The sequence below is a fragment of the Anas acuta genome, chromosome 1, assembly GCF_963932015.1.
Source record: "Anas acuta chromosome 1, bAnaAcu1.1, whole genome shotgun sequence".
NCBI lineage: Eukaryota > Metazoa > Chordata > Aves > Anseriformes > Anatidae > Anas > Anas acuta.
Window position 1 is genome coordinate 114,869,909 of NC_088979.1, and position 12,105 is coordinate 114,882,013.

At 39.3% G+C, this 12,105-nt stretch overlaps 1 long non-coding RNA gene across 10 annotated transcripts in view; it reads right to left on the bottom strand.

The window, feature by feature from the left end:
* The window catches only part of LOC137862521 (uncharacterized), a 248,696-nt gene that overhangs the window by 19,873 nt on the left and 216,718 nt on the right, over window positions 1-12,105 (bottom strand). The gene's annotated exons all lie outside the window — the stretch shown is intronic.

The window sequence follows — 12,105 nt, forward strand, 5'->3', positions numbered from 1 at the left end:
GGTAAGTCCACAGTTATTTGGAGATCAACATCATTCATCAGTTGAACTTATCAGGTACTGTGCAATATAAGTTTATTTAACACAGGAGCTGTGCTTTTTGGCTTTATGGAAGGAATTATGGAAACCTAGAAAACCACAGTTACATTTTGGATTTCCACATCACTTAGTCTCCCTACTTTATGCTGGGAGATTTACAGACTGTTCTTTAATCTTTTGGGAAGGCCAAGGTAACAATAGAAGTAGAGAACAGATGATGATTTTATTTCATAATTAATAATTCCAAGATGAGATATTTTGGGTTTCCTCCTCAAGTAGGAATTGTACCATAAATTATTAGACCTCAGTTTGTATTTTTAATTATCCAATAAGGAGGCAGAAACAGCAGGATGTGATTTAGATGCCTGTTCTATCTCAAAAATATTAGCAAGTGATGACTAATCAAAATCAACAATGCACGGACTGATAATTTGCATAAATTATTTTCAATGACATATACTGGAGGAGTGTGAGACATAAATTACTTGAAATCGGGTAACAACTTCCTGTCTGGGCAACTAATGGAGATTATTAATTTGACCAGCTCTAGGAAAACTGACCAACTATTAATATTGATTGTTGTGCATAGGCCTACGCATTCTGAGCATTTTAAAGACATAAGCAGACTGAGCTTTCTGCAGGTACTCTCCAAGTCCTAAATGCATAGTGCTGAAGAGTAAGCCAGAGACTTTATGTTTTTTTTTTCTCTTTCCCAAAAGCATGAACGACTGTTAGTGGTAGTGTACAAGACTAAATGGGCAATAATTCCCTCTGATACTGCTATCAAGAGACTGAAGGAAAAGGTATACAGAAAACACCATTGGTAATGATCAGCCACAATCCATCATACAGGTCTCACAAACATCAGATCTAGTGGTGTTCCTGAGTGCCCGTTACTGATAGCTGACTGGTGGAGTACTCCTGTAATACCAGTCTTACGCGTTCAACACAAAAAATAAACTTCATGGCTCTTACAGTTGATGTTCCAGGTTCTTACACCAGAAATATGATAAAATGAATATGGCTAATGAAATAATAAAATGAATGATGGCTAATCTCTCCAAACAGTCAAGAAGATTTCCCTATTCTACCTGCTAATCAGCTTTACCAGATCCTTATTGCTTTTCAGAGAATCAAAGAATGGCCTTGGTTAAAAAGAACCTCAAAGATCATCTAGGTTCAACCCCCCTGCTCTGGGCAGGGTTGCCAACCAGTAGAGCAGGCTGCCCAGAGCCTCATCCAGCCTGTTCTTGAATGCCTCCAGGGATGGGGCATCCAAAACCTCCCTAGGCAACCCATTCCAGTGCTCACCACCATCTGAGTGAAAAACTTTCTCCTAATATCTGCACATTTTCCTTGCCCTCCACCGTTTTTCACTGCTTTCCTTATGACAGTGCACATAACAATTGTGACCAAAATCTGAAGTCCCAATTCCTATTTAATATTAAGACTTTGAAAAAAAAAAAAAAAATGAGGTGCATGAAAGCAAGAAGATTCTTTTTGATCCTTCCAGGTATACTTACAAACAATGATTCTATTATTTGAGTAATTTAATCAACTTAAAAAGTGGTACTAGCACCAGGAGAATATTAAGACAATACCTATGAAGTCTTTGAAGATAAATATAGCTGCAGAATTTCCTGTTCACAGTTGTCTCTCATCTGTTTCATTTTACTGCCCTAGCCACAAGAGGATTTTGCCATTTTGGAGTGATTCTTCACAATGTCCAGACAGATACTCTTTTAAAATCCCTACTGCTGGATCCCCAGTTTTGGAAAGTGCTAAGCTATAAGCCCTCTGAAAATCAGTCTCCTCAAAGCTATTGTTACTCAGGCTGCCAAAACCTATGACCTCCAAAATCACTTATCTGATATCTGCACTAATTGTTGTCTTCAGATTGTGCTCATTAAAAGTCATTGTGTTGCAAAGACTGAACAAATAAAGTCAGTTTATACTAAGTTATAGCTTAATTTCTCATTGTTGCACTGAAATTTAGAGGGTGGAGAAGCTATCTATGCATTTAACAATCTGTGGCCGTGAAAAGTTATCACTCCTCTCTGGAAATATATCTCAATTCCAGAATTACTTAGCTTATTTTGTTTAAAGGGGAAGGAGAATTTGGTAAACAGAGGTCAAAATGTCACAGGTCAGATTTCACAGGTTTCTGGGTCTCAGTTTTGTAACAGGCTTCATCTGTGTGCTTTATTTAAAGAATTCTGTAGTTTCACTAAACTCAGTGGGACTGTTGATATGCATAAAATTAAGCATGTCTCTGAAATGAACTGGGACTGGGTTTCTCTACCTTACCATATTTTGATCAAAATAGATTCCCAGAGAGATTTGCAAATGTGCGCAAGTAGGGTTCAGTGATAATTTTTATCATCTGTCTCCTCTCATTGAATTGTGTGGGGGAAAAAATGCAAGCAAAGTACTTAAGATGAACATTTGTGTGACATTCTAAGTTGCCATTACCATGACTGATGTTTCCCTTGGAGCACAAATGGAGAAATGCAAGACCTCTAGCTCAGGCAAGCAGCCCTTACCAGTCTGGATAGAGGGTGTTTCATTCTGTCATCTTTCACAGGGCTGAACGAAGCACAGAGCACATCTCTGATCATGGACAAAGGTATTGCTTTCCAATCTGCTACATCTACTGTTGTATCTTGCATCTAATATTATAGATGCTTTTCTAACTCTTATGTCTAAGTCCATAACTAAATACCAACTGATTGGCCAAAATGTCCTGGAAGTGTGAAAAAATGGAAGACATTATTACACATTATCAGAGCTGTTACTTCTCCTTTCCAGAAAGATTTAGCTCAAAAGCAACAACAGAGGAAGATAAACCTAGCTGAAATTTAATAAATTAAAAATAAATAAATAAATAAACAGTCTACATCACTTGGATCCCAGACCTGAGCACTTAGATGAAAAAGACAGCTAGATATCTTCAAACATCAATGGCTGTGACCTTTTTTTGTGGCCTCTGAGGGAAACTGATATGTAGAAAAGCTTTAAAAAGCAATTACTGGAGGTCTATGAAGAACCATATACAATATGTGTAACTTTTTCCCTGTAAATGAGTAGGGCAGAGCCTCTTTAAGAACTGTACCTTTCAATTTCAGCATTACTGCTAACAAAAAAGATGATGGAGAACAAATTCTGAGCAAGACCTGCAGACTCTCCTTTTTCAATACTGAAATTTTATACAAAAGCTTTCTCTACAAAATACATCCAAAAGCAACCCTGAAAATCCTCCTCTACAGGAGTATATGGATAAGAACCAAACATGCCAGTTAAAATCCACCATCACAATGGGAAAGCAGTACAAATACCTACGCTTTTATGCAATAATTGCAAGACATTATTTCTAGTAATAGAGTTATATATGTGAAGCAAATACTGATTGATGGTGACAGCAGATCACTCTCATAACAAGGTACAGAATGCAAATGCTTTGTGAAAAACTGTAATTGATTCAATACCCAGTTGGTTATATGCATATTGATATCTAGGTTGCCTGAGTAACCTTAACACTAAGTACAATACAGAAAGTAATTTATTATCACAACTCCCCCAAATATATTACCTCATTCACACATATATTTTGAGACTCAAACCTAAACTGTGCTGTCCAAAATGTCTATCAAGACTTGAAACAAGCAACAGACACTCCTGGAGGCTCTAGTAGACTCTGAGAGCTTAGCAGGGTGGGAAGACGTGTAGCATATGTTTCCCTTCGCAGATCTCCCCTTTGTTTCAATTCCCTTGGGAGCCTGTGGCACTAGGGAGCTCCAGCATCACCTGAGCAGAGGCATCAGTTCTGACAGATGCAAGGACATATTGCAGGGGGAAAGAAATTTGTATGCGGTTGTATTTACTGACTATAGTGCCTGGGTTGGAGATGGTGACTGCTCTTTCACTGGACTTCTGTTCATGAAAAAGCTGTGGACTGACTGAGAGTGACTTGGACAGCTGATGCAGTTGCACCCCTCTGGAGATCAGCGAGAAAGCTGAGCCCAAGTCCTTGAAGCTGTGAGCTTCTGGAAATCAGGCTGAGACCTGAACCTGCTGCTTGCTTGGCAGGCAGTAGTTTGGCTAGGTTCTGCCCTCATCACATCAAACTCCCTTTAGAGTCAAACCAAAATCCTGTAGTGATTTTGCAAGACAAGCTCAGCTTAGGAGCTGTGACCTTGGCAGCACAAGATCACCCCTCATTTTTGAAGTCCTAGTCCTGAAGAGAAAATGCAATTCCCAAGGCCCTTGCTGTGAAAAGTAGAGAGATGCTCACTCCGGGTTTAGGCTACAAATTGATTAGGAGTCCCTTAAAATCAAGTGCTTGACCTGAAACAGCCAAACCCTCTTTACACTCTGCTCTCAAAAGCATTCTCCCACCTAATGCCTTCCACTGCAGTATTGCTGTTCACAGCAATTGGTATTCTGGGGCAGAGGCTCTTTCCTTTCGTAATGCAAAGCCTTACTTACACTTCTTTTAGTAGGCTGCATGCTAATGAGGACAGTTTGCAACCTTCGCTGTCAGCGAGGAGTCCCGAGGTAGTGCTCCTTGATTCCTGGTTGGTGGGATGCACTGCACATGGCACCCTCTAATGGGGGAAAAAAAGCCAAATGATACCTTGTCAAAGTGCAGCTAAAACGAGTTAAGTTAACACAATGGATGCTTTGTGTTTCATGTGAAGTTGACTCTCCTCTGGGATCCTTTCTGCTGGCCTTTAACAAATATTCAATGTAGTCGTCAAATCTGCTGTACTTCAGAATTTGGAGGTTAAGAAGCTGAAGCAGAACACATACGTATAGAGCACACACACTCACAGATGGCAGAGATTAAATGTGCAGTAGTGGCATACAGCACAGCACAGTCTTTTGAGTTGTGCCTACTGTTATTTAGATTACTGCATCACTGAGATGTAGTAGGGAAGATCAGTTGCCCCTGGGCACAAGCATCTCCAAGGATTTAACCTGAGAAGATCAGAAGCTGAATGAATGACCAGTCTAAGGAGAGGCATAGAGGCACAAACAAGTCCAGTGCTCTCTACAAGGTGACACACAATGTCGGGAAAGAGCTGGGAACAGAAATCAGTTCTTTTGAGAAACCTTTCTGATACAGCTGAAGGAGGGTACTGTGGATGTACATGGAGCTATGAACATTTGCGCATAGCTGAATACACATTCTCTACAAAAGTTGGGCAGGACACAAATAATAATTTTTGAAGAAAAATATCAATAACAGTTAGTGCTCTAAAAAAGATTTATCCTATTTTTTTCCTTGTTTTAGTGAAAAATACAATCAAACACAAGTTTCGTAATTTTGAAAACTTCAATCAGCTTTTAAGTTTTCACAAAAAATTGTATCTTTTTTTTTTCTGTTTGGAAAATTGAAAATTTCAGACACGTTTCTGAGCAGAAATAATTCATTTAAGAAAAAAGAGAGCTTTTATCTTGAAGAATGTATTTTGACTGAAAGGGTATAGTCAGTTCTTCTCATCACACATGGCAGCAAAGAGCTATGCGTGAGTGCTCATTGATACTGAACACTCCCCTCCTGATTTTGTCTTTAATACTGAAAGCAGAGCATGATCTGTTTGCAGCACAGTCAAGACCTCATTCCCACATCAGCTTGCTGTAATCTCAAATATTCATTCTTTCTTCATACATTTCTCTCCCGAGAAATGCTGAAGCTTCAGGCTATATGGATGTGAAACATAAAATAGTATGGACCAGGAAGGCAGATCCTGTGTTAGGTTCAGCTTCTCTCTCCAGTATGTCTGGTTGTGTCCTCCAGTTTAAAGCTTGTTGCTTGATTTGAAAGCCTGTTGTCTCATGAAACTTATACATTTAGCTTCTGACTGCTTTCATAGTTAAAATGCTGTCATTTCACCTTATGCACATAGAAGTGCTCTTCCTGTGTCAAAGCGATCTATTCACCTCTCCCACGGAGTTTTGAAAGCATCTTCTGGGGTACAGCAGCACAGGATTTCTTAAGTGAGAGCAATTTGCTGTCATTATACTGTCTGCAGGTATGTAGCCGTATTGTTTTGCCATGTTGATCTTGGAAGGAACTGGAAAGCTCATAAACTGCAAAGCAATTGGTTTCCAGCCTAAGCTTTACTTCTTCCTAGCCCACTGTGCTCTCCAAGGCAATCTCTGTGGGATTTTGTTAAAGAGGAAAAGGAAGATGCTGTTGTGTTCAGAGCTAAGGCAGACACAATATTACAACAAATTAAGGGTTACATCCTGCTTTGTTTCTTACTTATTTCATCTGTCAGCTCACATAGATGATGAATGCACCTCATCCTGTGTCCACATCAGCTTCCCACAACTCCCGCTGCCTGCGTCCACATTTCCCTCACTGCAGGGATCTTGTGCATTTACTGTGGTCATGAAGGTACTTCAAAGGCAAACACAGGCAACTCTTGAAATGTGGATGATGAACACATGCTGGACAGAAAAAAAAACAATTCCTGCAGAGGGGCATAGCATCATGTAAGTGGTGATAACTCACGGCTCCAACATCTCAGACACATTCTCTTCTATGCACCATCAGAAGCCATGCTCTCTTCAGACTAAGCTCAAGGTTCCTCGGTAACATTCATAAATGGGAAAAGTCATGGGAGACAAAGGCCACGTAGCTTTGTTCCAAGAAGTAAGTCTAGAGCTGGCTCTGCAAATGGAGTTGGCATGTATGTGAGCTGCTCACAGCTTGCAAATACCAAGAGGAGTAAAATGTACAGAGTTCATGGGGAATTTCTATTGAGCCCCATGCAGTTACTGAGGCATTCCTCCTTAAATTTAAGGGAGTTAATTAGAATAATATATGTGCCACTTCAGCATGATGCCTGATAATCATGCTGTGGAGAAAGGAAAGAAAAGCTTGCTTGAGAGAAAAATGCCATTATCTTCCCAAAGCAAATACAAATCTGAAACTTAGTATGTACTTTTTCAGAGGTATTTCAATTGTCTGTTGTATAGCACATGGGTCTACAATATGGTGTACACAGTCAGTTGTTCAGCATGTCATCCTGTTGCTAAGTGTGAAGCCAGAAAATAAGTAGGCAGGTCACTTCCCGCCTCACAGACACAGTGGGAGAGGAGAGGTCTGAAAAATAATGTCGTAGAAACTGGAAACTAAACAACATCCAAGACTCTGCCATGGTTCCCTTGCTTTACATTATTTCTTTTTTACTTTTTCAGTGACTTATTTTCAGCTGTTCCTGACTGCTGGTGATTTTTGCCTCTCCTAACCTTTAAGAAGCCTAAAGCAGAGAAACAATTCTCCTATTTACTCAAGCTATAGTGGCTTTTCCCCCCTCTTCTTGAAAAGTGGGAATTATCTTAGAGTGACAACCTTTTGCATTATTGTAAAAACTTGTCTTGTGCAAAAGCATGTGTGCTGAGCGATCAGACAGGGCACAAGGATGTGTTTGGAGCACCTCCAGCACTCAAACAATCCTATTTTGCTTTTATCACACCACACAGCGATTATCAGCCTTGAAGCCACTGCTTCCCTTGGGAGTGATATCCCAGGAGACATACTTCAAGGATTGTCATAAAAACACCATCCTTCAGCCCCACTAGAGTGTGACAAAATGCAGTTATGTTAGTTAGTTTTTTTTCTTTTTGTTTTCTTTGTCTCTCTTTAATGCATTAATTTTCCAAAGCTGTTATAATGAAAGCTTTAAAGAGAAGGCCAAATATGTGGAAGGAAAAGTAGTCAAAATGTTTGATTTAAAAAAGAAAAAGGAAAATGCAAAATATTCATGAAAAATGGAAAACATCTCTATTTTGTTCAATATTTTCACTCAGTTCATTCCTAAAGGCTCATCTTCAGCCATTTTTAATTCTGTTGGGTTGGGGGACAGAAGTCTATATTTGTTATTTTGATCTTCTCTTTTTTAAATTAAAAATGAGAAATAATAGGATTCTGCTCCTCCCCTATATTCGCATTGTGACTTCTAAATTTCAAGAACTGTATTAGAAAACAACGGCTTTTCATCAGTGCACCCTGTTCATACTGCAAACCTTACATAACCAGTCACAACAAAGGGTAGCAATTATACTATGAAAAATTAGATAGCCTATATACTGTTCCTTACCTGGGGCACATCAAGAAAATATAAAGCATAAAGGTCTTGCACAAAGCTCCTTGCAAAACCCAGACTCAAGCATGAAAGGCCATAGTTAGAAAAGAGATGTAGCCTAAAGTATAGTAGCAGGTCTCTCAAACAGGCAGAGTCCCTTCACATCCATGGACAATCTCCTTACTCTGAAGTGATGCTTACTGGTCTGAAACACACAGATTTATACAGTTTGAGTAAGTTTTCTCCCATCCTTCAGTTTCCAAGTGAACCTTCTGAAGTGATGTACAGTAATTTCTCAGTAATAATTACATTTGAAATATTAATAGAAAGGAAGCTTTGGTTGGACAAAAAATAATCCAAAGCTTTGCACCAAATATGCCCTCAGGCAAAGGAACAGAGGGCACAGCTTGTCCCAGCCTGTACCTCCTTGCGGACTGGGAATTGTGGTGGACTAGGCTGCCCACATCCTCCCAGCTGCAGCCCCCCACCACAACACTGCTGTAGGCTCCCATCTGTCAAGTGCAAAATTGTGGATTTACAGTTGCCTTGTGGCGTCCCCTAGAAAAGCACAGTGTTAATGTGGGTGAAGGGCTGTGGGATCATGGAGGGATGTCAAGGGCGAGAGGTCTTCGTATCAGAGCATGAAATGATAGCCATCCTGTGGGGTCACCATCCCACTTACAACTGCTAACTAATTAACAAATGTTTGCTCTGGTAGTTGAAAGGATTTAGTGCTTGGTCTTGAAAGCTATGGAGTATGTGACTATGTGGAATTGAACATTGATAAAAGCAATTGGAACCTCAGGGGCAGCTGCCCAGCAAGCATATCTGGTCACTGTTGATTTCTACTGCTTTGTGTGCACAAGGCAGGGACTTTCACACCACCACCACGCTCCCGACTGAAGCTCAAACCATTCTGCTCAACTTCAGGGTCCTCCCCTCCACCTCTTCCTAACCTGGCCAACCCCTTACTCCGGGACAATGCTGGCAGCAGGATTACTGCTTTCCCTGCCCACGTGTCTGTGGGACCTTTACTTCCCCCAGCACAACTTAACCTCGCCATGAAGCTTATCCGGCATGCAGCTGGGTAAAAATAGCATGCCAGGAGGTAAACACAGCAATTCCTCAGCCTTCCTCTGCTGAAGCCTCTTTCGGTTCCTCATTTTCCTCTTATGTTATCATATTTTCCATGTTATAACAACAGCTCATCACATGTCCCTATTTTTTTGTTTTGTTTTGGTATGGAAAGGTTTGAGGAAAGGTTTTTCACTGGAGTTTTGAGTGAAAAATTGTCATAATTTTTCAATACTGTACTTTTATTCTTAAAGAGCAAAATGATTCTGTAATGACTTCAAACCAAACTTTGATTAAACAGTTATAAAAAGGTACTTTTTTTTTTTTTTTTTAACATGGAACCATTTCTAATCAAGGACAATGGAAGTAACACCAAAATTTCCTAAGAAACCATGCTCCCCCCCCCACACACACACTTTGAACAAACTCCAGTTGCACCCAGAAGCGTAACTTGTTTCAGGCAAGGGCTGTGCTTCAACAGATGGCCCTTCAAGAGGCTAGTGCAGCACCTACCATGCTGAGATGCTCCTCTACAATTAGCAACTTCCCATGATTGCTGAATGCACATAATGTAGCTAATGTAGCTATTAATAAAACCAGTGAAGCTAATTTTGGCAATATTTGGTCACCACCAGTCGCACAGTCTTCTGACCTTTATCCCAAGTAATTAGTGCTAATGTTTATGCCAGTGGGCCTTGTCCAAGGGGTCTGAAAATCTACCTTCTTCCAGCAAGGGAAAGATTTATGGTTCTCTAGGTAAATCAGTGGTGTTTGGGTGAGTTAAAAACAGTTAACACACCTGTTTGCTGTGTATGACACATTGTTAAGCTCTGTAAATTAACAGGGGTAAATTTTCTTTACCTGAATAAACTCTCAGCTATACTGATAGGTTAAATAATTTAACAAGGTCCTAAGTCTGCTTGACAGCCTTAATTTAGTGCTTAACTTTCATTGTGTGCTGAAGTAGTTTCGGGGTCAGTTGTATTAAACAAACGCTAGCTTAAAGACAGAGTTAAGCTGTGCAAATAGCTCCCTGCATCGGGAAGCACGTAATAGCCAGATAACTTGGTTAGGCTTAAACTTTTTGTAGATGTTATGTCTTTAGTCTTCTGGGGTTTGGAGCAAGCTTTGGAAAGAAAACTCCTCATTGTAGCAATCACAATGACATATGTGCAGTCTCCATTAGAAAAAAAATATATATATATATATATATAAATATATATATATATTTGCTGAGATGTGTTCTGGGATTGAGTTTGCCTAAATCTAAGCTTGGATATTTTGTTAGCCTGCTAGTACATATGCAAGCACACTGCTCTTTAGATTTCCCCCCTTTCTTCAGAACATACATGTATTACATTTAAGAGACAGTTGAATTAAGTTTCTTGTCTTTGGTTTTTGTATTTTACCTTCAGCTCTATATTGTCAGATGTTGCCAGCTAATCTCACTTTCATTGTGAGCAGCCTATTCTACCATTTAAGCAAAAATGGTTTTCAGAAGTAAGTCCTATAAGATGTTATGATGTTTTGTGGAACAACATAATGCGATCTGACTGATACAGATGGATATGCCCCATAAAGCTGAGTGATTTAGATATGTGGTTTAACCCCCCCAAATCACTTCGTAAAGCAGTTTTGCTTAAAATATCACTTTGAAATCCTATCTAAACTCTTTGGAATAGATAACAAATTTACTTAAACTTTTATATAAATGGCTTTTTACCTGACTGCTTAGAGTGTTTCTATGTGCAAGGCTTTTTTCCACTCAGTATGCAGAGGAAAAAACATATATATACACATATAAAAGAAAGCTTCTAGCTAATGCTTCTTTCTCTACTCCCCTCCCTGAAGGAAGAGAAATGCTTTAGTGGGATCAATAGTTATAAATCATTATAAATGATTTGAGGTTTTATTTCATCTACTTTTATTATAATGTCCATGCCATCTGCTGTACATATTGAGCTTATTACACTAATTCATTCTGCAAGCTCCAACCTCTGAGTGAGAGATGTCAGAGGGCAATTGATTAAGGGATATTTGTTCTGTTACACCTTTTTCTTTAATTTCTCTACATAAGGATTCAAAGTTGAGCAAGTGAGCTGATATGATAATGGGGCCTCAGGTCTGGAGATAAATGAGATGTGACTTTGTGCATTCATAAATATCAGAACTTCTTTTAACCTGGTGCCGATGGGAGGGACAGTCAGTGTCATCTCTGTGTAAGTACAAAGCTAAAGGCACAAGGTTGTTTCTTTTCTTAAAAGCCAAAAGAGAATGGATGCTTGACATATAAATGATAGATCAATCTAGAAATCTACTTCCCATACACCTTTTATTATCTGTAGTCAAAAGAATTTTGTGTGATGGCAGTAAGACAGAGAAAAGAAGCAGAACAAAGAAAAACGTGAAAGGTCTTTAATACAGCATGTGATATCACATATATATTGAGCAAATATTGGCACTGTATCCATTATGAGTATCTCAGACACAAAGAATTGTTTGCTTCTACACTTTTCTGTCTTAAAGCTTCTAGCCTCAAATTCTTGCCTTCCTCATTTCCGCTAAGTACACATTAAGGGTTATAGATGCTTGAAAAAAAATCCATCACCTTGTCTCTGCTAGTTCAAGACAATGTCAAGAAGAAGAAGCGAACAAGACATGTCATAAATATTAGAGACTGGCTTGGTAACCTTAGAGCAATCAGCCCAACTATGACAGTAGCCTGAATATTTAATAACTAAAGCAAACTTTACAACTGCAACCTGAGCTTCATCACATTTTGACCTGTTTATAATTAACTTGTCCATCATGTCTGAGGTCCTGACACTATACATACAGCTGAGTAACATTTACACACATGAGCAGTTCCACTGAGTTCAGTCAAAAACCATGAAAAATC